Source organism: Pantherophis guttatus, chromosome 6 (genome assembly GCF_059756535.1).
Source record: "Pantherophis guttatus breed Tessera chromosome 6, ASM5975653v1, whole genome shotgun sequence".
Lineage (NCBI taxonomy): Eukaryota > Metazoa > Chordata > Lepidosauria > Squamata > Colubridae > Pantherophis > Pantherophis guttatus.
The window spans coordinates 36,492,839-36,519,604 of NC_142068.1; the positions used below are offsets into that span (position 1 = coordinate 36,492,839).

Genomic DNA, 26,766 nt, shown 5'->3' on the forward strand with positions numbered 1-26,766 from the left:
CTGATGGGAGTTGGGTTGAAAGATAGTGACTGGTTCAGCTAGTTTTCATTTCATGCCTAAGGCAGAACTAGAATTTACCAATTTTGAACCTGTTATACCTTGATGGATCTATCATAAATTGTCTTTACATTATCCATAATTCTTGGGATATTATTTATTCATTAGCTTTATATGCTAACTTAATTTTGTTCAAGTCAGGATGGTATATATACTAATCCTTTCTTATTTTCTTTACAAAAATAACCTTGAGAGAGTAACTGAATAACCAAAACAGCTTCTGTTCCTAGACCATCTCCCACAATCTCCCAGTCTGGTACCTTAATCACTACTCTAATCTCCCTCTCATTTCTTATAGCATATTTTGTCCCAATTAAAAGAGAGAACCTTATCTTAGCTTTGCACAAAGGGGTTTCAGTCATCCACAAAGGAGAATAGGAATCGTTATATGTAACTGGCCAACATCTGAAACAATAAACAAATGTCAGGTCTAAAAGCCACTTGGTTATGCTTGACTCCTAATGCTAAGAGTTCTATCCCTTTCCACTCTTCCCTGATGCAAGAAAAAATTCTGGTCATATATCTCCAATACTAAAATTAACAGAAATACTGATTACCGCTCAACATACAATTATCGCTAGAGGATGGACTGGCCAAGAAAGGCCAAGCTCCTAACTTTCTGTATGAAATCTGCACAGAGATGATGAGTCTCATTAGTTTTGTGGGATACCAGCTTGGCTCACACAACATACTAAATTTATAGGGTGTTAGGGAGGGGGGTTGTGCTGTGGTTCTGGAATAAACTATGGCTGAATGGATTTGTGCAATTCTATAATTCATGAACAGTGGTTTAAACCTCTGAAATGAGGTTCCTCCTAAGTTCTAGATGACTCCCATCCTGTTCATGCTTCAAAGATCCATAAAAAACTGGATGCCCATTTTGTTGGATGCCAGTTGTTGATAGGACATTTTGAAATTTGCTGGTATCAGCATTGTTTTATTTGCCCAAATCTAATTCTATTGTTTGTCTCTGTTACATTATTTTGATATTGTTTTGATGTATTGTGAGCTGCCCAGTTATCTGGTGACATCAAATCAAAATAAACTTTGTGTATTTGCACAATGCATAGAGCCAAATAACAGATACACCACAACTTGGTTTAGTATGATTATTTATTTATTTATTTATTTATTTATTTATTTATTTATTTATTTATTTATTTATTTATTTATTTCCAATTTCTATACCACCCTTCTCCCTGAGGACTCAGGGCGGTGTACAGCCAAAATTAAAAACATCCAATACAAATATTAAAAAACAATTAAAATATATATAAATTTGGCCCAACAATTAAAAATCACTACCAATTAAAACATTTAAAAAATTTCTTCTTAAGCCAGCCCGGCTTGCTGGAAAAAATGGGTTTTAAGGGCACGGCGGAAGGCACTGAGGTCTTGGATTCTCCTTATCTCTGGGGGCAACTGATTCCAGAGGGTAGGTGCCCCCACAGAGAAGGCCCTCCCCCTGGGGGTCACCAGCCTGCACTGTTTGGCTGATGGCACCCTGAGGAGGCCTTCTCTGTGGGAGCGAATGGGTCGATGGGAGGTCATCGGTAGCAGCAGGCGGTCTCGAAGATAGCTAGGCCCTATGCCATGGAGTGCTTTAAAGGTGATAACCAACACCTTGAAGCGCACCCGGAAGACCACCGGGAGCCAGTGCAGCTCGCGCAGGAGCAGTGTTACATGGGAGTGCCATGCTGCTCCCGTCACTATCCGCGCTGCTGCGTTCTGGACCAGTTGGAGCCTCCGGGTGCTCTTCAAGGGGAGCCCCATGTAGAGAGCGTTGCAGTAGTCAAGGCGAGAGGTGACAAGGGCATGAGTGACTGTGCACAGGGAATCCCGATCAAGAAAGGGCCGCAACTGGCGAATCAGGTAAACCTGAAAAAAGGTCCCCCTGGTTACAGCCGTCAGATGTTCCTCCAAGGACAGCTGCATATCCAGGAGGATTCCCAGATTGCGAGCCCTCTCTGTGGGGGCCAACGACTCGCCCCCAATAGTCAGTGATGGAGTCAACTGACTATATCGGGATGCCGGGAGCCACAGCCACTCAGTCTTGGAAGGGTTGAGCTTGAGCCTGTTCCTCCCCATCCAGATCCACACAGCCTCCAGGCACTGGGACATCACTTCAAGGGCATCATTGGGGTGGCCTGGGGTGGAGATGTACAGCTGGGTGTCATCAGCGTACTGGTGGTATCTCACCCCAAAGCCACGGATGATCTCGCCAAGCGGCTTCACATAAATGTTGAACAGAAGGGGCGAGAGAACCGATCCCTGTGGCACTCCACAGATGAGAGGCCTCGAGGTCGACCTCTGCCCTCCTGCCAACACAAACTGCGACCGGTCGGAGAGAAAGGAGGAGAACCACTGCAACACGGTGACTCCCACCCCCAACTCTTCCAGCCGGTGCAGCATGATACCATGGTCCATGGTATCAAAAGCCGCTGAGAGGTCTAACAGGACCAGAACAGAGGAGCAACCTCTGTCCCGAGCCCTTCAGAGATCATCAACCAACGCGACCAATGCCGTTTCCGTGCTGTGCCCAGACCTGAAACCCGACTGGAATGGATCTAGATAAGATGTTTCCTCCAGGAATTGCAGAAACTGTCGCACGACCACACTCTCAACAACCTTCGCCATGAAGCGAAGGTTGGAGACAGGACGGTAGTTGGCCAATATTGCCGGATCCAGGGACGGCTTCTTGAGGAGAGGCCTCACCACCGCCTCTTTCAAGGCAGCGGGGAAGTGACCCTCACTCAACGAAGCGTTGTTAACACCCTGGAGCCAGCCTCGTGTAACCTCCCGGGAAGCCAGTACTAACCAGGAGGGACACGGGTCCAGTAAACATGTGGCCGCACTAAGTCTCCCCAACATCCTGTCCACATCATCGGGAGTCACAGCATCAAACTCCTCCCAGGTAACATTTTCAAGACTATTCCTCGTCACCCTGCCCTGATCTACCCAGTCAGAGTCCAAATCCCCCTGGATCTGAGCGATTTTGTCATACAGGTATTGTCCGAAATCCTCCGCCCTGCCTTCCAAGGGATTCTCCCGCACTCCCGGATGAAGCAGGGAGCGGGTTACCCTGAACAGGGCGGCCAGACGATTCCCTGATGATGCAATAGAGGCAGAAAAGTAATTAAACTTAGCTGTCTTTATCACCACTAGGTAGGCCTTAATATGCGACCTTACCAGTGTTCGATCAGATTCAGCGAGACTGGCCCTCCAACCGCTCTCCAGGCGTCTTTTCTGGTGCTTCATTTCCCTCAGTGAACGAAGGAGCTGCCCGGGATTGGCACCGGGTCAGAGGCCACAAAGGCACGACTCGGTCCAAGGCCCCACCAGCCGCCCGGTCCCAGGCGGCTACCAGGTCCTCGGCCGAGTCGTGTGCTAGATCCTCAGGAAATGGCCCAAGCTCCATCTGGAACCTATCAGGATCCATCAGGCGCCTGGGGCGGATTCATCTAATTGGGTCCGCCTCCCTGCGGCGAGGGGTAGCGGATCGAAGATCCAGGCGAAGGAGCGAGTGGTCAGTCCATGACAAGGGTTCCATGTCTATATCCCCTATAACAAGACCACTCAACCACTGGTCAGAGACAAAAATCAAGTCCAGAGTGTGACCTCCCCTGTGAGTAGGGCCGTGAACTAACTGGGTCAGGTCCATGGCCGTCATGGAAGCCATGAACTCCCGAGCCACCTCAGACGTTTCACCGATGGACAGCAAGTTGAAATCACCCATGACTAAAAGCCTGGGTGTATCTACTGCCACCGTGGCTATCACGTCGAGTAGCTCAGGTAGGGCTGTTGCCATGCAGCAGGGAGCCAGGTACGTAAGCAACAAGCCCATCTGAACCCCACGACCCCACGTCACAAGGAGGAACTCACATCCGGCTATCTGAGGCACAGCAGTCTCCCTTGGACCCAGATCCTCGTTAATAATAACCGCTGCCCCCCCGCCCCTCCCCTGGGCCCTCAGCTGATGATGATGCATGAACTAGGCCAAACTATAGGACTGTCAAGGTTCTGAGTAATGAACCCAACCAATTCAGCAACTCTGAGACTTTTGGCTTTCTCAAAGAACTGCTTTATTGAGTACATCATTTTGGCACAGTTGAAAAACAAACCAGCTCTGGCTATTTCCTGTGCTTTCAGTAAAATTAAAGATTAGACAGTTCCCTCTCTCTTTATCAAAGTTCATGTTGTCCAATTAGGTGTTCTGGCATCTCCTTGGTACCCTTTTCCAGTCTCTTACCAGCACCTGGTAGGATGACCTTGGTTTCCATGAGATAGTAAGTAGTTGATGTCTGGTCTGACATTCCAAAGCACCCTCCTCTCGCCAAAGTGTGTCAAGATGAGAAACAGAGAAAATGGCTGTGACAGGCCCAATCCGTTTCGAAGTTGATATGGACTCTTTAAGGAAGATAACTATTGAACAGAGCCAGGCTTTTCTCCTTGTATTATCTGGCTAACATAATGCTAGATTCATTTACTTTCTTTCCTAAAATTCAGTAGATGAGTTCCCACAATCCACTAAATCATAATGGACTTAATTTTGCTTTTAGCTTATGAGCTAACAAAGGCAGGTATTGTAGTTTGCAAGGCACTGTTTTCTGTTTTAGCACAATGTGCAAATTCTTCCAGTTGTCATTTATTTTATTAATCATGACTAACATATCATAACTTACCACAGCACATCAATAGTCATTCAGCCTGTATGCAAACTCTGTCCAATCATAGCCCCTTTCTTGTCTCCCATAGGAATGAATTATCCTATTAACTTTTACAGAAAAAGAGTAAACAATAACCTGTCAAAAAGTAGGGATAGCATCAGATAAAAAACTAGCTGTGTTCAGGATCTCCTGCACATTAATCTTCTAAAACTTTAGGCTACTCTTCTATGTCACCTATACCTTTATCAAAATTATTTACTTGGTGCCTTATATATGAATAACCTTTGTATACTGAACCTTCTCATGTAAATTCATGTCTGACAGAAGTGGATGTCATATATAAGACAAACTACCACCTTAAATAGTAGCAGATATGAAGGATTGGCTTAGGCAGGTAAAGTTCAGACATATATACTTTTACAGTCCTTCCCCAGACAAAGCTGAGATGCTGTAATTCTGGTAGATGAATTACATATCTGTGCTATGATTTTCAATGATTGGGGTGTTTTCAGCAAATATTTTACTCAGGGTTAATCCACTTTTTGTAAGAGAGAAAGTCCTGATTTCAAGGTTATTAAAAGAGATGGAGCTATGCATCATACAGCCTTCATTTGTGGCCTCTAACACATAATTCCAATGGAAGCAATTACTTAACGTACATTCCAGTTCATTGTGGAGTGCCAAATTTTGCATTGGGGGAAGAAAATGACCCTTGAATATATGCTCTGAAGCATGAGATTTGATTACCTTTATCATCACTTGCAAGGCCATAAACGTTGCAATAAAACAGCATAAAAGCACCCAGCCCTTTCCCAACAATCTGTTTGCTGTACCTTTCCTCGCTTAAATTTTATTTTTAGTGCTTTGAATTCCATAGATAAAGACACAATTGGCAATGTTTTCATTACAAATCTTTTTATAGCTAGAATGGATTCCTTAGAATTTTTATTTCCACTCAAATTCTACAGTAAGACTTGCAGCAAAGGCTTTCACAAAAAGAGAACAAAAGGAGATGTCATTCTTTTAATCTTTCTGCTGTTTTTAAGACAATTTTCCGTAACTTTATTTGAGATATCTTTTACTGCAGCTCCTAGAATATAAAACATTATAGCTGTAGTTGCAACCAGATAGCCCAAAGCTTTGCTTATAAGAGACAGGTGCAATGTATAATGCAGGAAAAAATATGCATCTAACATGTTTGTTTTGTTCCATATTAAAAGTAAAATATGAACTTTTTTTTCTTTCAATCTCTTAGGATCCATTATGCTTTCTGACATTATTCAGATAATATGTGGAAAGGATAAAAATATTGAAGAGATTGTATACTTGAACTAAGCTTTGATGGTATCTGCATACCAGTTTTGTAGCCAATACTTTAAAATAAAAATAAATAAGCTATGGGTCCAAGGCTGGATGTGGTCTCCAGAGCTTTCCAAAAATAATTATCAAATTATATTTTTAATATATGTGTGTTTGATTCATTTGCTTGTGATCTATGAGTATTTTTTGGTGAATAATGAAGGCAGCTAACAAAACCTGAATATAAAATATTAAAAGGCAGGTTAAAATTAATACTAATCATTTTACCTTTTAAATCCTAGGAAAGCGATGCATTTTTACAGATATCTTAAAGGCTGCAAGTGGAGACCAAATACAATATCAGGGGAAATGCATTTCATAGCATTGGAACAATGCAGAATAAAATCTTCTTTCATGCTGCAGAAAGACGTCTTTCTCTTACAGCAGGGAAAAATTAAAAGTGGTGTTCTTTCTGTTTGGGAAATAACAAGTAACTCAGAGTGAGAGCATATATTCTTAAATAAAATAAAGTACTTTGTACAGGAAAAGCAAGAACCTGCCCTGTGAAATTTTTTAAGTATGTAGGCATTTATTTCCAATCTTTTATCTTGTTGGGGTAATCAAGCCAGGAAATTGGCTATAAGGGCTGTAATAGCATCTCTAACAATTATAAAATATGTTGCCTTTCATCTATTCAAGATCAAACCTTTAGATACAGTATATTGCCATGTGTAAGCCATGTGTGTTAATATAAAAAGATCTCTCTATACAAGCTACTATAAGTTTCTTCAAGCAATAGTACACATTCATCACTCATCCTTTGAAGCCTTAATGCAATTACAATTAGCTGTACTAGAGATGTACTCTTTGGGACTGTCAGTTAAAGACTTGGGCCAGGAGAACCCTCAAGGGGACCTCCATGGCTCATCTGACCCTGAACAATAGATCTGTATCCACGTTGAAAAGACAAATGGATCAACTTTTGACATATTGTGCTCTGTCAATGCCAGCTTTACATACTGTATGTACTTTGTACTTGATAAAACCTTGGCGGAACTCAAAGGATCTGGGATTCAGATATTCATTCAGTCAGGTCCATAATCTTCCTTCTGCTTTGCCTTCTGATTCTTCCTAGCTGTTTTTTAAAGATTATGCATAGTCCACATGAGAGGGGTGGCCCAGAATGAGGCTCTTTTTCGTGGCCCAGAATGAGGCACTTGTCAATTAGGGCAAAAACTGGAAGATATTTTAATATCCTATATGAACATTATGTTTGTTGAATTTTAGCTATTGAATCTGTACTCTATGTTTTATTAAAGTCTATATTTTATGTATACCAGCAATTAAAACTTATAAGCCCAATAATATTTTCCCTCATGAGGAGATCACAGCTTTTCTTTTAAGTGCCCAATGTATTAAAGGCATTTTCATCTGTAGCTTTACTCCATAGAAACTGTCTGGTATATTCTTCACAACTTTGGTAGTCTTTGGCTTCCTATATGTGATGTTTTCCTTAACTCTTTCGTGTACTGTACAAGTTGTTGATTTGATCTTAGACAGTAAATTAATAAAAATGAATAAATAAAACTGTTCCTGTTGCCTGACAGCAGGTTAAGCAGGAAGCAAAGAATAAGTTTTGAAAGTGGTCCTGCTTTCCCTATGCAAATTCACTCCCATTTTGGTGGAAAAAATTCCTCTGCTTTGTCTGAGCAGGTTCATAGCGACCTTGTATAGGCAAAGCTACAAGCAAAATAATGAGCATATTTGACCATTTTGACTAAGAAAACCATATCCTGCTTGTGAGGATCCAACCTAAATGGCACAACCAAATCTAAATTTAACAGGCCATAAAAGATGGCTAAACCTGTGATGCTAGCAATTTGCCCAAGCCATCTGCCAATCACCATTTTTATTTTTTAATTTCATCAAGCAAATGGTGGGATCAAAATAGTTTTTTATTCTTTTGGAGAAATCTTTTTTTTTTCAAACTTGATAATAGCAATAGTAATAGCACTTAGAGTTATATACCGGTTCATAGTGCTTTACAGCACTCTCTAAGCGGTTTACAGAGTCAACATATTGCCCTCAACAATCTGGATCTTCAGTTTACCGACCTCGGAAGGAATGAAGTCTCAAGCAGGTCAAGATCGAACTCTTGGCTGTGAGCAGAGTTAGCCTGCATACTGCATTCTAACCACTGCACCACTCATGGTAACTTTAAAATATGTGGAATTCATGCTGGCATTAAAGTTCACACATCTTAAAGCTGCCAAGCTTGAAAAATATGGTTTTAGAGGCCTGCAGTATCACAATCTATAAAGCAGAGCCTTTATCTTGTGCCTAATAATCCATTGGTTCCTAGTCATTTTGCACCAATAGAAAGTTCTGGATGCTGTTCTGAGTCAAATAAACTCCAACCCTCTGCAGGCAGAGGGAACTCCAATTCCTCCTTTTATAGATTTCATCCAAAAGATGATAAGAGTAAGGCTACAGTCTTCTTTTAAAGAAAAAAGAAAAACCTTAGCTTGCTTCAAATTGCATGGTAGTTGATCTAGCAGTTGGAAATCACTGGTCTAGAAATCAGCGCACATAAACTTTCAGACTGTCTTATTACACAATGCTGGTGAATCTTGCTCTCATGGCGTTGCATATTCTCATTAGCAGGGTTTTTTCACATGCTGTTCCACTTTTTGACAAATACCATCCTGCCTATTGATTAACAATTCCTAATATTTATTCAACAGGAACTTCATTTATTTTGGTAGGATCACAGCTTCTGCTCTGCTGTGTTTTCACACTGGGACAGGTTGCATTATCAGTTTTCTGATCTTTAGTATCCCTTGGTGGTGCAGGAACTAAATGTAAAGCCCTTAATTATGCAGACTGAAGGCAGTACATTGTATTTTTTAACTGTTTGCAGATTATTTTTCTCTTGCAGAAAAGAATCTGGAAAAAAACTGAAGAAAACAAGACAAAGTAGATTAAATGGAAGACCTGGAAAAATAACAAAGATTATACTGGAAAGAAAATAGTAAAAATTTGACACTCTGAACAGAAATAATTAAGATGTATATTAGAGCTACCATCTATTCTATGAAATGGAAAAATCCACATTGTTTACAGAAGACATAAAAAAGATGGAGTTTTATATTATTTCATTCTTGCCATCTGTTTGTCCAGGTTCTTGTGTTCATATTTGGTAGCAATAATGGCAGTTCTGCACTTTTAGTGTAACTGTGCTACATCAGCTCATCTACATCTGCTGGAAATCCAGATAAATACTCACAAAAGGTTGATGTATGTCAACATATATCACATTAATACATTTTAGCTAACTACAGAATGTATGCAAAGTAAGTGTATCTTACTTCTATTTTTGGTAGCAATTAATTCTCTGTGTCCCCTTTAAAATTCTTCTATGCTGTCTGTTTGAGTTCAGAATGTAAGCATGGTTTTTCTGGTCCAGGGAATCCCTGGAAAAAAGTCTAGACTAAGATGTTGCTTCTTTTTTTTTTTAAGGAGGCAAATGCAAACCACCATATAATGTTGCCAAGAAATTGCATGACTGTTTTGATGTAGTTACTAGAGCAGGGGTGTCAAACTCAAGGCCCGTGTGCCAAATGCGGCCCTCAATGTGGTCGGATCCAGCCCACGGGCCCGCCCTGGAAAATGTAAGGGGCTTCGGCCCAGTCTATTCAATGAGAAGAGGAAACATGCCAGCAGTTTGGGGAGTGGCGTCAAGCTGGCCATGCCCACCCAGTTGGCCACACCCACCCAGTTGGCCATGCTGTTCTGACCCAGCCTTCACGAGCCCCACTCAACAGCCTACTCATGAGGATAAACCACTTTTTATTTAGAAAGGCAGGAATACATGGCATTCACTGACAACGCTCCAGGTCACACATCCTTAGGTGATTCACAAGCCGTAGCAGTCTCTGAGTTCCCCGCAGGGAACTAGCACCTCAATCCCAACACCAAGAATCCTAACCAACATGGTTAGTGGCAAGGAAATGCTGGCAAGGACTCTGCCAGAAGTAACTCTTCTGAAGCATGAACGGATATCTCTGACAACCACCCCTCCCACACCCCTCCTCCTTATATCTAGCCAAGAAGGGGCTTGTTAATATCTCCTCCTTTTCCTGGATAACTGGCTCTCAGTCCTGTGTTACTCTCTTCTCCACACTTGCACATATGCATATTTGGAACAAGGCCCAGCTGTTCCTCCCCCTCGCTCAACTCAGGCCCTGAAAACAGCTGTCTCTTCACCTGAGCATGAGTAGATGGCCCTGCTCTGCATCTGGCTCTGAGACCTCCTGCTCCTCAGAGCCTGATGCAGCCCACAATCAAATTTAGTGTAACAGTCCTTTACTAGAGTGACAGTTTATTTCAAAGATTTCACTTTTACTACTTGATCGGAATTATTTTTAATATTTCTTGGCAATTCTTTAAATATTATCTGCAGACCTTCTAATTCCTTCTATTTAGTTCTAAATTTCTGGGAATGATATTGCTTCTTTAATTGGGTTGAGAATTTCAATATACTTATGTAAAGGAAACTACTTAAAGATTATCTACAGAGGTTACATGCATTGAAAGAAAACTTCTAATCAGGCAGATGTTTTGCAGGATGAAAAATGTACTGTTCAAAGACTTCTGTAAGATTCCCAAGCACATTGAAAAGAACAGTGGTGTGTGTGTGTGTGTGTGTGTGTGTGTGTGTAAAACTTCATTCAGATAAAGCTATATAGATTGGAAACTCTCATCACATGTTGCAGTAGCATAAGAAAGTCACTTGATAAAGAAAACAGTGTAAAGAAATTATCAAAAATAATAGGATCACATGTCAATATTGATCACATTGATCTAGCTTATTGATAATTGCTGACTCTGAGAATAAATTTCAAGAGTTTATTATACTCCCAGAGCAGAACTGTTTCTTCACTTTTAACTACTGCACTGAAATGATAGTTAACAATAGTATTACAATCTATGGGTCTAAAATACGGTATTGAATATTTTGTAGAGTTGTTCTTTAATTTAAAAAGATTTTGTTAAACAATGCAATGTTTTAGCAGAGTTTACTCCCATATGCTTTTTCTCATTCTCCAGGCACAAAACTGGATCCAATTTGTCTGACAACCCTAATCATAAAAGTTATGAACGAAGCCCTATTTATTCATACCAGTGATGTTTTGAGTACATTTACACATGACTGTAGTGCAAAATTACTTAGCATTAACTGAAGCATTAAATCTTGAACCAATGATAATACAAAGGGAACTCTCTTGTCCTTTTATAGAAAAGGCTTTTCTTTAAGGCTTCATTTCACCAGTGATTTCTAAAGAAATAATTAGGTTGAACATCAGTTAGTTGCTATTGTCAGCTTTTGAATTAGCTACATCCAGACAAGCCATTCAGTGACTGGCAATAAGTCACCTCCTGAATGAAAGAAATAATCTGGCATTCCTAGTTCTCCAGAGGAAGGCAGTGATTATCTCATTTGCTGCTACCACAGGTTGAAATTGTGCTGGAGTTGCCATCTGGCATGTGAGCAGGGTCTGGGTCTAAATGCAAAATGTCAAAAGGTAGACAGGAAATGTGATGATCTGTTCAGTCATTTGCCAATCTCTAGTAGATTCTTTTTATTAAGTGATGCAAAACAATGTGGCAAGGTTACTCTGATAACTGCTTTATCATATCATCCATCAAGCTGTCTTGGGAGTTGAGAACATTTTATAGCCAGCACTTTCCAAGTTTGCACACCATAGTAAACCACTTTCCTTTAACCAATGTTTATTATCTCTGCAATAACATTTGAATTATACGCAATTCTGAGACGTAACAATGGTTTATCAACCACAATTGTTGTATTCCTACAAATGGCAATATGGAAGCCAAAACTAAAGAAATAAAAGGGATGAAAATATAACCCATTCACTGAAACCACAGTATCAATAAGTCACAAATTGTTAATCGTTGACATAAGTCTCGATGCTTAAGCCTAGAAATGTGCCTGACTTAAAACAGTTGCTTTGGAAAGCTATAGAAGGGACACAGGCTAGATTTCAAGGACGGGTGTTTATTTTAAATTATTGAAGTTAAAATGAGGAACTGTTTGTATATTATATTCACATTAACATGCAATTTCATTAGCACTGCTCAATCATTAATTATCCAGAATTGTTATGCCTGCACATTCCTCCACCCAAAATACAGAGTACCCATTTTAGCATACTAATGTTGCAATGGTAAAAGCCTTTGGAACAGGTTGTATTGCTAATTGGAATCAATTAGGATAGCATTGGAGCATGGAGCCCAATCCTACTAAAAAGATTTCAGCATCTACTCTTAGATTAGCCACTTCAAAGACAAGTGCTGGCCTCCCAATAACATCATTCAGCACTCAGGAAATCATTATTTCTGTGAAAAGTCACACCACTTAATGATCCTCAGGGTCTAGTAAATTATGTAAACCAAATCAGTCTATACAAACATATTTGAAGATACCAGTTTTGAATAACCTGGGGAAATAATCCAGTTATTATTATAGAAATGTATGATAAACTAATCTTGATGAAATTATCTTTGCTAATCCTTTGTTTCTACATTTGCACTTAACCGGAATTAAGGAAACCTTATTATAGCTACAATATATATCTCCAATAATCTTTAATCCCCTGTCAAAAAAGGTAATATTTTCTGTTTTGGGATAATGTTTTTCTTTTTTTTTTCTTTTTTAAATTAGATTTATATGCCGCCCTTCTCCGGAGACTCAGGGCGGCTTACAGTGCGTTAAGCAATAGCCTTCATACTTTTGTATATTTTATACAAAGTCAGCTTATTGCCCCCACAACTGGGTCCTCATTTTACCTACCTTAGAAAGGATGGAAGGCTAAATCGACCTTGAGCCTGGGGAGATTCGAACATGCAATAATTGCAGACAGCTGAATGTTAATAACAGGCTTTTAGTCTGTTGAGCTATCCAGGCTCCTTTATGCTAGACGTATAAATTAGTCAGGATAGGAGAGAAAAGAGAAAAATTTTCCTGCCTAATTCAATTGATTGGCTGACAGTTTGTAGAAAATATAGTTAAAGTTCTGAAATATTTCTGTATTCATAAGCCTCACTGAAGTTCAAGAAAACTTCTGAGTAGGATCACAGTAAATGCTGAGTTTCTGGCAAGGCTGCTGATCTTTGGCATTTTTCAGAGAGACTGTGTAATTGGCAGTCCTGTTTGTAATTTTTCTTCTGTTCTGAAGCAGAGATATTCCAAACTATAAACCAGAAAACATCTTCTCTGTCTCTCTTTATTATATTTCTGTTTTGCAAACGTCCATCAACTATCTTAAATTTTATACCATAAACAACTAGCATACTTTCAATAAGCACAGTGACAACACTCAATTGTAATTATTTATTTATTTATTTATTTGATTTGTATACCGCCCTACTCCCGAAGGACTCAGGGCGGTGAACAGCCAACAATAAAATACATAAATACACAAAATTTAAAAACCCGATAAAATCAAATTAAACTTTTTGGCCCAGACAAATTAAAATACCCCAATAATTTAAAAACAGATTAAAATTTACATATTTAAAAAGGGAAGAAATCAGGCCAAGCCCGCTTGATGGAATAAAAAGGTCTATTAGCAAAATAATTAGCAAAATAATTAAATTTTAAAGGTATAACAATGACTTAAATAGGAAAAAAAATGGAAGGCTGAGTCGACCTTGAGCCTGGGGAGATTCGAACATGCAATAATTGCAGACAGCTGTATGTCAGAGGTGGTATTTACTGGTTCTCCGAACTACTCAAAACTTCCACTACCGGTTCTCCAGAACTGGTCAAAACCTGCTGAATACCACTTCTGCGGGGTAGGGTATTTCAGTGGTGAAGATTTTATATGAAATAAGTGGAATTTACAGTGGCTAACTATTTGCTACCAGGAAATACCTTTCTTAGTTACTCGGTCTTTGACACAAAATCTGACAGTAACAGGTGCATAGATTTTGGAGTGTATAAATTTTTAGATTTTAACCAAGTTCCCAATCCTTTTCTTTGAATGCAAATTCAATAGGCATGTGCTATATATATAAAAAAAGACTCATCCCAAAGCATTCTGATTACAGAACTCCTGAAAAATCTTTTCTTCTCCTTCTTTTTGTGATTAAAAATATAAAATGCTGGCATGGTAATGAATCAAATTACTGAGAGATAAAACTTAATGCAGCATTCCTTACAGACATGCCTGCTTTTGTGAGTCATTTTCAAGCAGACCAATCGACTTGTTCTAATGAGGGATTTTGTTTTACACTTTTATAGCAATAAAAGTGTAAAATGTTCATATATAATTTGAATTTGATGAGTTGTGATTCCAATTGTACTTTATGGTTACTGCATTATGAACAATACCTAGAAATTTGTATTTTATAAATGGACTAATTGGTGTAATAAAACTAGTTACATTTTATTACACTAAATTAAAATAACTGCTACAAAGAAATAAAATTCCAATAATTACTATAATTTTGTAATAGCTGATATTACTTTTTAAAGGAAACTGGTTTCCATCTACTCATTACTTTTATAAAGAAAAACCATTACAAAGAAATAAATATTTTTGTGTGGCCATATCTCTTGGATGTGACATGGGAGATTCCAAATGGAAGTCATGCATTTTTCTGGGTTTTGGCCTAGGGCTATGTATAAAAGAAAGAAAGTAATCAACTAAATGAATTGGAGAATAAGTTAGTCATAAGTAGCAATATCTGTAGTAAGCAGAGTGGCGAAGTAAGAAAATAAAATCACAAGCAATCCAACATCATTTTTGGGACTTTGTACACAATATTAAAATGGTACTACTTGCAATGAAGCAGCAAGAGCTTACAATTGCAGTTGCTCTTAAGAATCCAAATTAAATTGTGGGTACCTGTCCAAGTTTGCTTTTTTTTTAATTGGAAAAAATACTTTCTCTAGCAAATTGATGACAAACTGATTAATTTCATTCTGCTGGATGAAAATAGAAAGAAAAGAGAAAGTCCATTAGACAAACATTAGATTTTCAGCATCATTAAATTAAGAAAGGAACATGCATTTGAATATATATATATATATACTTTAGTTTAAATGTGATATAATAAAACATCAGTGTACGTATTTTTATTTCCAAAGGCAGTTTACATCATCAGTGAATTTGATGAAAAAACAAGTTTAGTGCAGACAATGCATGTGCTAGGATTTATAGAATTCAGCAACTGTAGTTTTCTCCTGTTCTTGGAATGTTTCCCTAGTTTACCTTTACAAATCGCTGTAAGAAAAGTGTGGGGTGATGTGAATATTAACTGCTGGAAATCCCAATACAGTACTGTGGAAATCAGAGTTAGTTTGGTGTAGTTGCTAAAATATCAGATTAGAAACCGGGACATTGTGATTTGTAGTTCCCCTTTAGGCATGAAAACTGGCTAGGTAGTTTTAGGACAGGTGTTGTTTGTTTTTTTTTTTCTCAGCACAACCAGTCTGCAGATAATTGGAGATGGAAGCATTATGCATAGAACCTGCAGTTATAAAAAGTTATTATAAAAATAAAAATAATAGAGCCGACAATGGCTCAGAGCAGGAAAATTGAAGAACGAGACAGAAGGACTAATTCCAGCTGCACAAGACCAAGGCTTAAGAACAAATGCATACAAAGCCAGAACTGACAAAACAGCAATTGCAAATTCTTTCCTGCAAAGAATCTGAAATTAGTGAGCCATATAGTTAGCTGCTGCAAAAAGGTTGCACAGACTGTCTACAAAGAAAGGCATGACAAAGTAACAACGATTTTGCACTGGACTATCTGCAAGAAAAATCATTTGCCTGCAAGCAAAAACTGGTGGGACTACAAAATAGATAAAGTAATAGAAAATGAAGAAACTAAATACTCGGGCACTGTAGAATTCAAACAGATAGGCACCTGCCATATAACTCCCCTGACTTAACAACTGTTAATAAGAAAGACAAAAATGTTGGTATAGAGAAAGAACTGGAGAAAATTGCAAAATACAAAGTCCTGCAAATAGAAGCAGAATGACTGTGGCATAAGAAAGCAAAAATAATACTAGTAGTAAAAGGCAATTAAGCTTTACCTGGAACAGCTTACATTCTGCAAAAATATCTTTAATACCATCAAACAACATCTCCTTATTTCAGATCCTTGAGAATGACTCAGTAGGTGGATAAAAATGCCAAATCCAGTCCTAATTATGTGATCAATAATAATAATAATAATATACACCAGTTCATCAGTTTTTTCTTTGTTCTACATAAAGCAACCAATAAAGCCTTGAAAAAGATATTCAAATAACATATTGTGTCTATGCCAAGATCGGAATCATGATAGTCATGGGTATTCCCTGTGACACTCTATGGAAATGAAAATTGGATTTGGAAGAATGAAGATAGGAAGAGTATTGATCTTTGTGAAGTTTGGTGTTACTCCAAATGGACAGCCAAGACAACTAACAAATTGAACAAATCAACCCAGAGTTACCACTTGAGGCACAAATGACCAGGCTCAAATTATCAAAGTACCTGCTTCAGATATATTATGCAAAAAACTAGCTCTCTAGGGAAGACCCTATTACTGTGAAAATAGAAGAAAACGACAACCAGCAGCACGTAGATTCACTCAGTTACAGTAGCAATGAGCGCATTGTCATTGGAAGAGCTGAAAGATCAGGTTAGGAACAGATCATCACGGAAAAAAATATTAATAGTTGACAAAAATTTTGTGACATCATCGTTATCATCATCATAATCATCATCATCATCATCTTCTGATATAATACACGTTTTATTTATTTATTTTTCAGATTTATATATCGCCCTTCTCCCGGAGGACTTAGGGCGGTGCACAGCCAAAGTAAAAACATAAATACAAACATTAAAATACAGTTAAAAAGATATATATGCATTTGGCCCCATAATTAAAAAACAATAGCAAACCTATTAAAAACATTTAAAAATGTGTTAAACCAGCACAGCAACCGGATCATGGCTCGTGCGGTCAGGACTGACCTTTGCCCCCCAATCCCTCCCTTTCCGATCCCCAATTCTCTGCTTCTCATTGGCTATCTTCCAAGTCACTCTCCTGACTTCTTCTCTCGTCAGTTCACAGGAATGTTTTCCCCCTCCTCTTCATTTCCAAGGAGACCGAGCTTCAAAGGGAATTATTTTATTTATTTATTTATTTGTTTGTTTCAATTTGTATACCGCCCTTCTCCAATAGGACTCAGGGTGGTGAACAGCCAAAATAAAAACAAAACATACACAATTTAAAAACAGTTTAAAATTATTAAATATTTTTGGCCGCAAATTTAAAACAAACCTAATTTAAAATCAATTAGAATTTAACCCAAAACTGTGGGATCAAGCCAGCCTGGCTAGTTGAAATAAATAAGTTTTCAGGGCCCGACGAAAAATCCGAATGTCTGATATTATACCTATCTCTGGGGGAGGTTGTTCCAGAGGGCGGACGCCGCCACAGAGAAGGGTCTCCCCCTGGGGGTCGCCAGCCGACACTGTCTGGCGGACGGCACCCTGAGGAGGCCCACTCTGTGTGAGCGTACTGGCCGGTGGGAGGCTATTGGTGGCAGAAGGCGGTCTCGTAGATACCCCGGCCCTAAGCCATGAATTAGCAGAGAAAAAGTTCAGGCTTTATCTCCCTTTTCTATGTCAGCGCTGAGACGCTGATAATATATATATATATCCCACTATTAATATTTTTTGACTCAAGGTTGACTTAGCCTTCCATCCTTTCTAAGGTAGGTTAAATGAGGACCCAGTTTGTAGGGGCAATAAGCTGACTTTGTATAAATATACAAAAGTATGAAGGCTATTGCTTAACGCATTGTAAGCCGCCCTGAGTCTCTAGAGAAGGGCGGCATATAAATCAAATTAATAGTATTAATTTGTAGCTGTGCTTCCAGAATTAATGCAGCCATAGATTTCCTAATCAGTGCAATCAATGTTGTACTTCTTCTTCCTATGACTATTGGGTGAATTGACTGATACAATAGAATGGCTAGGATTAAAAAAACCGGTTTTAAACTTGATATCCCTTGCTTCTTCGGCTTTTCCTCCATTAATGTACTTATCACTTCATGTCTCTTGTGCAAGTCTTTTTGTCTCCCCTCAGATGCCTATAGGCATGAACAAACATTTTGATATGCGAGATTTGCTTTGGCTTAGCTCTTTAGGTTAACCCTGTCACTTACAGCTTGCTTTAGGTGCAAACCAGGCCAAGCAATCATGTTTTGTTCCACACACTGTGGCTTAACACAATGAACTTACCCTATGAAACCAGCCACAGTGTAATGACAATATGTGTGTATCTAGATTTTATTAAAAACAAAAAGTGCCACCAAGTTGTGACTGCTGAACATTTCTTGGAAGAAGAAAGCACCTGATTAAAAATGTTCGGGCAATTATTTCTAAATTTTGAAAGAAACAGAGGCTGGATCTATTACACCTTCATAAAATGATAGATACTGCCATTCCCAGTTGTAACCTACCCGTCCTGTCATATCCAGCAGGGAAGCATACTCTGGGTCCATCCTTTAGGAAATGTGGGTCCCTGGAGGAATGCCTTTTCTGCTGTGATGCCTGCCTCTGGAACATCATTCCCCCAGAGATTAGGTTTGCCCTGACCCTACTGGTTTTTCATATGAACTTAAAAAACCTGGTTTTGTTATAGAGCCTGTGGCCTAGGCTATTTAGTTGTGTGTGTATGTTGCTTACATTTACTGTGATTTTGTTTTCATCTTGCCTTCTTGTAATTATTTATTGTTTTTATGATCCTATATTGCTTTAATTCTAGCTTAGAGTCATACATTTGAGATGGGTGACTATATAAATGGAACAAATAAATAAATCATGCTTTAAAAATTTGATTAGCATAAATGACGTAGAGATAGTGCTATCCCTTTTAAAAAAGAAAGCCAATGAAATATACTCTAATCTCCAAAATCAATAGAAAAATAATATTTGCATTAGAACCCTGATTCTATACTCCAATAATGGTGTATTTTACTGTATTAACATATAAAATGCTAATAAAAATCTGGTTGATATAAATAAAATTTCCTGTAGCAATAAAATATCATTGATATTCTTTATTTTCTGAACATTTTTAAAAAGCCATATTGCAGATGAGTCATTGGGAAAGCATTTATTTGGCTTTGTAAATATTGCTTTTTTCTTTCCCTCATAAATCTATTCTCAGTCTTTTACTATTATTTACTATCTCATTTTTCATTGTATTATATTGGTTGCATATGATAAACACTTCTATTTAAACTTTGAATATTTAATAACTTGAAGACTTGTTAACATTGTCTGCGTCTGGAAAGGGTTTTAAAGAGTAAGCACAAGTTTCTGTATTGGGAGAACAAATCTGAAATCTTGTTTTTTTCTTTGTTTAGAGCAAATTAAAACAGACAATCTGCCAACAACTTCATTTGTTCTACAAACATAAACAAATCAGTATAAATTATCGGAAAAAATGCCATCATTTAGAAAAAGATCACTGTATATTTATCCTGAGTGAAAAAGTAGTGAAATTACATTGATCTAGCTTGTTTTCAAACCAATATTATCTGTACTATTACATGAACAATTTCAGTGTGCCTTTATTTCTGTTTAAAATAAGGTTTAGATTTAAAGATTTTATAAAAGGTCAACACTCATTTACCACAACATTTGCATTGTATTAATTCACATTTTGTTTCAGAGAAACAAAGTTTGAATTAGTTTTTAAAGCAACTTAATCATAACAGAACTGGTGCTAAGTGACTTAATTGTAGCGTTTATTGTTGATTTAGAGACTCTTGTATATGGTCTCTTCATTTCTTTTCTGAAAATTTCTATTTGTATGTTTTGCCAAACCATCATGATTTTAAGTATTGTCTGTGATTAATCACATTAACAACAGAAATGTAGCGGAACTGTAATAAAGTATTCAGACACTTCCCTTCAAAAAGTAGTAAAACTCTGAAATTAAGTGGCAGCTAAATAGTAATGAACTTATTAAAAGAAAAAAAGAATATTTAGATGCCAACTGGGAAGCTATTTTTTTCTAAGATGTCATTAAACCACCCCTTTGTGCTTTTTAATTGTGGATTAACAAAATTAAAATTGATGTTATGTCTCCTGCTGTTCACAGAGGGACAGAAAATATATGGCTTTCAACAAAGGCAAGGAGCCCATGAAGTTAATAGCTAAACTTTAATTGATTTCTATGGTGTTGGATTTCTTCCATTTTGTCTGTCTATCAACAGCCCTGTCAAGGATAGCAAAAAGCAAAATCAAAAGATTTTTTTCCCCACTACTATTAGCATTGCTACTGTTAAATAACAAGTCAGAAAGATGAGAATATATCAAAGAATAACTGGTAATATCCAGAAAATGTAAATATTAGAAACGTGTCATCTAGTTGATTTACCTTTTCTTTCCTTTTATAGAAAGCGAGATAGGGTGGTTTGAGGACTTTATCTGTAGTGAAAGACAGACTGGGAAACACTGTCACATCTTCTGGGGCTAGTGGGAGGGTTTCAGTGGTGGGGTGAAGGTTCCACATATAATTCCATGGCCTGACTGTTTAGATCTATCAGGGAGAAACAGCTGTAAATTTCATATTTTCAGGAGATTTCATGGCCTGACCCAAGGAAGCATTGAAAAGATCAGAGTGGCCCCCTCCTTTTGGCCTTTTAGAAATTCTTAAAATGTAATTGCTTAGGAGAGCTTTCCTCTAATGTGAATGTTGCCATCTTTATTTCTATTTAGGTTATTTATAATTTAGATTGTAAGGTTTTTATTTTTATTCTGTTTGTAGTGGCTTTATTCCTGCCATGGATATTTTAATCTGTATCTGTTCAGAGAAAACTGCCAAAAGTCTTTTTGGATTGCAACATAAAAGTACATTCCATAAATAAATAAAAACTTTAGTGTTTTTCAGGGTAGAAATCTAATACTTTAGCATTCCCAAGAGATGTCCATTCAGCCTCTGTTTAAATATTTTCAGAAAGGTGAGTCCACCAGTTCCTGAGGCAACCTGTTCCATTTAAACATTTGTTATTAGAACATTCTTCTTTATGTAGAATTGAAATCCTCTTCTTTGCAATTTAAGTCCATTGCTCATGATAATGTAAACCTTTATCATTTTGGTTGTTCTCATTTGGCCACACTATAATTAACCCATGTCCTTCCTAAAATGTTGTGTCCAAACTATTGAAGACACAATATTCCAAGAGAGTCTAGATCCTTTTTGCTGTACTGCACTCATTTTGTTGGGCAGCCATTTATCTAGAATGATATAGGGTTTCCTGCTCAAACAGGTCCCTTCCAACTGTTTTATTTTGTATTCTGTATGTCCAGATTCACTTTAATAAAATGGAAAAATGTAAGCTAGGTGTATAACTGTTAGTTGGATTCATAGTTGGCTGAATGGTCTTTAAAGATATTAATTCAGTTTGGAGGAAAGTATCAGGGATTTTGCTACAGGGCTTCTCACAGACTTCACACTGTTCAATATTTTTATCAATAATTTGGATGAGAGGGTTGAGAAGTTATTTGTCAAATGGCAGATGACACTAAACTGACTGAAGATCTAATGTTATTAAGTTAAAGGAGATCTAGATAACCTTGAGCAATGAGCTGAAATGAATAGGATAGAATTTAACAAGGAAAAAATGCAATGGTAGGAAAAATGAAAGGCAAAAGTACAGGGAGGGCGAAACCTGATTGGGAAATAGTATGTGTGAAAGTTAAACATGAACCAGCCCTGTGATGTAGTCATTAAAAAGTCAAATATTACTTTGCCTTCAACAACAGGAACATAGAATTCAGTCACAAGAATTCACTCCATTCTGCTGTTTATGCTCCATTTGGAGCATGCAGCTCTTGAGTATTCCAGTTTAAAAGGAGCAATAGTGAATTGAATCAATATATTGAAGAAAGTCAAAGGTGAGTTCAGAAGAGGACTACCAAATATGTGAGTTCAGAAGAGGACTACAAATTTGAAACTAAGGTTTTTGAAGAACAGCTAAATGATCTGAGTATGTTTAGCTTTCAGAGGAATTGACTGAGGGGAGATAATATAGCAATGTGAAAATATATTTGAGTCAGAAGAGGGAGTGGACTTAGCCTCTATTGCTCCAGAGAGCAGAACCAAGACCATTGGATTTATAAAGAAATAAATTAAGGTTAGATATCAGAAGAATTTTCTGACTGTATAAACTGTCACCCAATGAAGTTAGATGTTTTGCAACGACATAACATCTCCAAACAAACTAGACAGAAACCTGTCAGAAGTACTTTAACCAAGCAGGAGATTGCACTAGATCCCTTCCAATTCTATGGCTCTATTCATATCCAGTTTGTGGATGCTCAAAGGGCAGCAAATCCGGTTTCAGGGCTGCTAGCTGAGTTGAAGTGCTCCTCAGGCATCCTGGCAGTTACCAGAAAATTATGCGTAAACAAAGAAACCAACAGAAGCATGACATTTACCGTCTGAACTGTACCCTACCACTCTAGCTTCTGTTTCAGATCACTGAAGTAATCTGCCTTCCTTCCAAACTAATCCGTGGATAATAGATGTTTTAGCTTTCCCCTTGGATGGTGTCCTAGTAAGAGGCAAAGGCAAATGCTGGTTTAACAATGGTACAGCTGAATGGTACAGGCTCTATCATTCCTGGATTGAGAGGAGATGAAGAGAAATTTAGGGACACAAAGGTATGGATTGGTTTCATTCAGGACGTTGACCTTACGGTATTCCCAAATCATGGACCTCCCAATGCAATATTTGGACACAAAATTTCTCCCCGTTGTATTTCTCTTGTTAGGAAAGAAAAAAAAAAGTAAGGAGTGCAGCGCAACCACCGAGTACTACAGAATTCCGGAACTATTTTTGCACTAGCGCTGAACACAGAAAAGCAGAAGAGAGAAACATATGTTAAGGTAACCATGCGTAAAACCCAATTAAATTTACGTTTGTTTACGTTCAAACTCCACTCCACCCCGCCTTGCCTGTCCGGGAGCAGCACCTCCCTTCGAGGGGCAGAACTGTGATCAAGTTCGCACTCGGCGGAGATTAGCGATACTGACTCTGGCTGGTAAGACAACAAGGCGGTTCAAGTCTTGTGCTCCGTTTGGGCAATGCAGGGTGGTGAGGAGCCGAAGGGAGCGGGAGGTTCATGGCAAGGCGGCTTCGGAAAGCGGGTGTGCGACCGCGCTTTCCCTGTGCTAAATAAGGAGCGGCAAAGACCGGAATGAGGAAGGGCTGTTCTTCAAAAGTGAAAATAAATCGTTCTGCGTCAGGGACAAACCTTGTCGAAGCTCTCGGGTTTGGATTTCCACTTGACCTTTTAAGGCTCTCCCTCTAGGTCATAGGCAGCCTGAGGAAGTGGCAGGCTTTCACTTTAGGCCAAAAAGAGAACATTTAAAAAGAGCAACTCTGTTGACTTCGGGGATGTCCTCGAGACTAAGAGGCAATCTGAAGAAAAAACGCTTTCATAAAGGCAATGGGGCTAACGGCTGTTAAAGGCCCGGTATTTCAATGGCCATAAGAAGCAGGTGAACTCTTTGTAATTAACAAATGGCTTTTCTCATCTAGATTAATGACTTCTGCAAAGGACCAGATTGGATAAGAGAGGTGGTTTCAATTACATTTGGAACCCAGTCGATTTACGCTGATAACACATTTGCTGTTTATTCTTAATTGTTTTTTTAAATTATATATATATTGATATCTGTGCACACCAGACCTTACTGCAGGTTGTTAATACCAACCTTTAGTACAAAATACAAAGCAAAGGGGAGATTGTCATTGTTGCATTTGTTTAATATCTCAATGCCATCTGTGATATTAGACAAGCATCTAGATTGTTTTCCGCATGTTTACATTTATAAGTCATTGAAATACTATCTGTTGAATTAATGTCATCCCTTCTGTGCAGCATATGTTATGTTTAGGGTTTTCACTAAAATAAAAACAGGAATGAATGAAATATAAACATTTTTTACAAATGATGAGTCTTAAAAAATATCTGCTAGCTCTTTCCATTCTTAAATCAGTGAAATTTTTATAGGACTTTGAGCTCTAGAATTTGTTTCCGCAGAATAAAATAGTTTGTAGACGTAATTTGATTCTGTAGGAAAGAAAACACCTTAGTTCTTGAAATCTAACCCAGTGATTCTAGAAAGGCTGAAAAGAAGAGTATTTCTGTGTAGACGGTAAAAATGTAGGCTGAAAAATGTTAGCCATATCACTGCTTGGAAAGTGGGAACAAATATTTAAATTCATTAAAATGATCTGAATCCTTTTCTGCATCATATAAAGCTTTTTAAAAAAATGGAAATGGAAAAGTATTAGTACTTCAAAATACAATCTAGTTACTAAAAATGCTTCTTTCTATATACATATAATTGTTCCCGCTCATATCTGTCAGAATACAAACATATCTGTCTATTAAGTCACCCATGAAGAAGTTGGATTTTTGACTTAATTTAATCTGACATAGAAGTAGATCCACTTATTTAGAATAGTAGGACCATTCTGCTAGTGACTCTCATCTATTCTGCCTGCTAAACTGGTTTGCCAAAAATGCATAAGGAATGTAAAATAATACTTAATCACAGAGAATTATGATTATTGGTGATAAAAAAATATTGCTTCTGCAGTACTAAAACTAAATACTGACAATATCAGAATTATACCCTTCTTAGCTAAAAACTACAGATCCATTTATCATAAGTCTTCTTGCATTCCGCATAGTATTATTGATGTACGTGCTGAAAAATCACTATCATTTTAACTTGCAAAGTAAGTGATTATAATATGCATTATTTCTAAACTATCTGAATTCTTTTAACATATCAGGGGCTTTTATCATTAATTTTATATAATGGCAATCTTGTCTGCTTGCCATGTTATGTTTCTTGTACCAGAGATATTTTTAAAAACCCCTTTTGTTTGCAGCACTAGCTTCAACTGCTTTTCTTTTGGAGGTGATGGAAAAGTACTGGAAGTGTTTGAAGGTATGGCATCTCTTGAGCATAATAGATAGCTTAGTGGAGTAGATCACCAAGAATTTCCGATTCATTTATTTAACAGTACCAGGGGTGGGTTCTAATTTTTTTTACTACCGGTTCTGTGGGCGTGGCTTATTTTGTGGGTGTGACTTGGAGGTCATGTGACTAGGTGGGCGTGGCTAGCTGGTCAGAGTCATTTCTGGAAGGTCCTCGCACTTACGACCAGTCCTCGCACTTACGACCCGACTCATTTGTTTGCTTTTAACACTGATCAGCTGTAGGACGGCCCTTTGAAGCCCCGCGGCAAGACTTTAAACAGTTTTTTTCCCTCTAGACATCAGCTGGGACTCAGGAGGCAGCAATAGATTGGGGGTGGGACCAAATAAAAGGTAAGAATAACGAGGGTGGGGGGGAGAACCAGTTTGGTGACATCATATCGTCACCGCTACCGGCTCGGCCGAACCGGACCAAACCGGGAAGAACCCACCACTGAACAGTACTGAGAACTATGGTGATTTCTCTGCTTGAATTAGATTGCTGATATTTAAAAAGGAGAAATGCACAGAATGCACAACTTTTGGAGGTTTTTTTTTTCCAAAAAAAATTGCAGTGCCCTTCATTAAAGTGCTTCAGCCTCCATATGAGGTAAGGAAGAAGAAAGGAAAACTGAAGAATGGAGTATCGGTAGTTGAGACATTCCAAGGAGCTATTCAGCTTTCTCTTCCATAGGTATTAGAATAATTTTTCCTGGGTTTTGTTGTTATTTTTAATGTAATCTCTAGCTAGATCTGGCCAATAAAAATAAACAATATTTATATTGTTCAACTTCATTAGTTTGCTTCTTCACCAAATTTAGTCTCATTCTTTCCTGTTGTGTTGTAATAGACAGATAGATGGTATTTGGGCCATCTTCATGATTTATTTCCAACATTCTATTGAGTTGGAAAGAACAGCAAAGTAGAGGAAAGGGCATGAATCCTAGAATTTTTTCCAATCCCTTTACTTGCTGTGGCTATAGAAGCAAGCAGTATTTTCTTCTGTATGAGAAACTGTATAAAATAATACCTGGTGTCTATTTTTTGTGTACACTGGGAAACAGGAAAAATTTTGAGGCACTGTCCACTGCTTCTTCCGTAGAAATATATAGGGGGATTTTTTTTCTGGAACATTTTACCCTACTGATCCAGCCAGATCTGATCCATTTTCAAATTTAACCTTTCTTTAGTTGGCCTCTCACCCAATACCTTTTCTATTTTTGCTGACATTCAGACAGATTTGCAATAATCTCCTTTATATTGGGTGATTTTGAGCCAGTCATTCTTTCTCAGGCCAACCTACTTTACAGCTGTAGGGAGACATAGAGGAGTACATGCTATGTATTGAGCTACTTAATGGATGAATAAAAATTAAATAACAGGAAATAGATTATTTTAAAAATGGCAAGGCTGCAAGTTTAGATGGTGTGACTCAAAAAATGTTAAAATTGCTGGGACAATGTGATTTGTTTAACCCATGTCTGAATTCTGCATCTGGCCTTGATGATTAGAATAATTCTATTTCTGTTCCCTTCTAAAGAGAAGGTAAAGTGTGAATGCAAGAACTAAATGGTGGATCAGTTTGCTAATTGCTCCAGGAATTTTTGATGAAAGGATATAATAGATAGTACTGAGC

At 38.0% G+C, this 26,766-nt stretch overlaps 1 protein-coding gene across 5 annotated transcripts in view; it reads left to right on the top strand.

Annotated features, from left to right (window-relative positions):
* Positions 1-22,924: 22,924 nt before the first annotated feature.
* The window catches only part of NMNAT3 (nicotinamide nucleotide adenylyltransferase 3), a 37,893-nt gene continuing 34,051 nt past the window's right edge, over positions 22,925-26,766 (top strand). Inside the window, exons 1-2 of one of the 5 annotated variants that reach the window (XM_087872688.1) lie at positions 23,247-23,637; positions 25,043-25,101. The gene's annotated coding sequence lies outside the window, so the exon portion shown is untranslated. The other 4 variants (XM_087872689.1, XM_087872686.1, XM_087872690.1 and 1 more) reach the window with 4 other exon arrangements.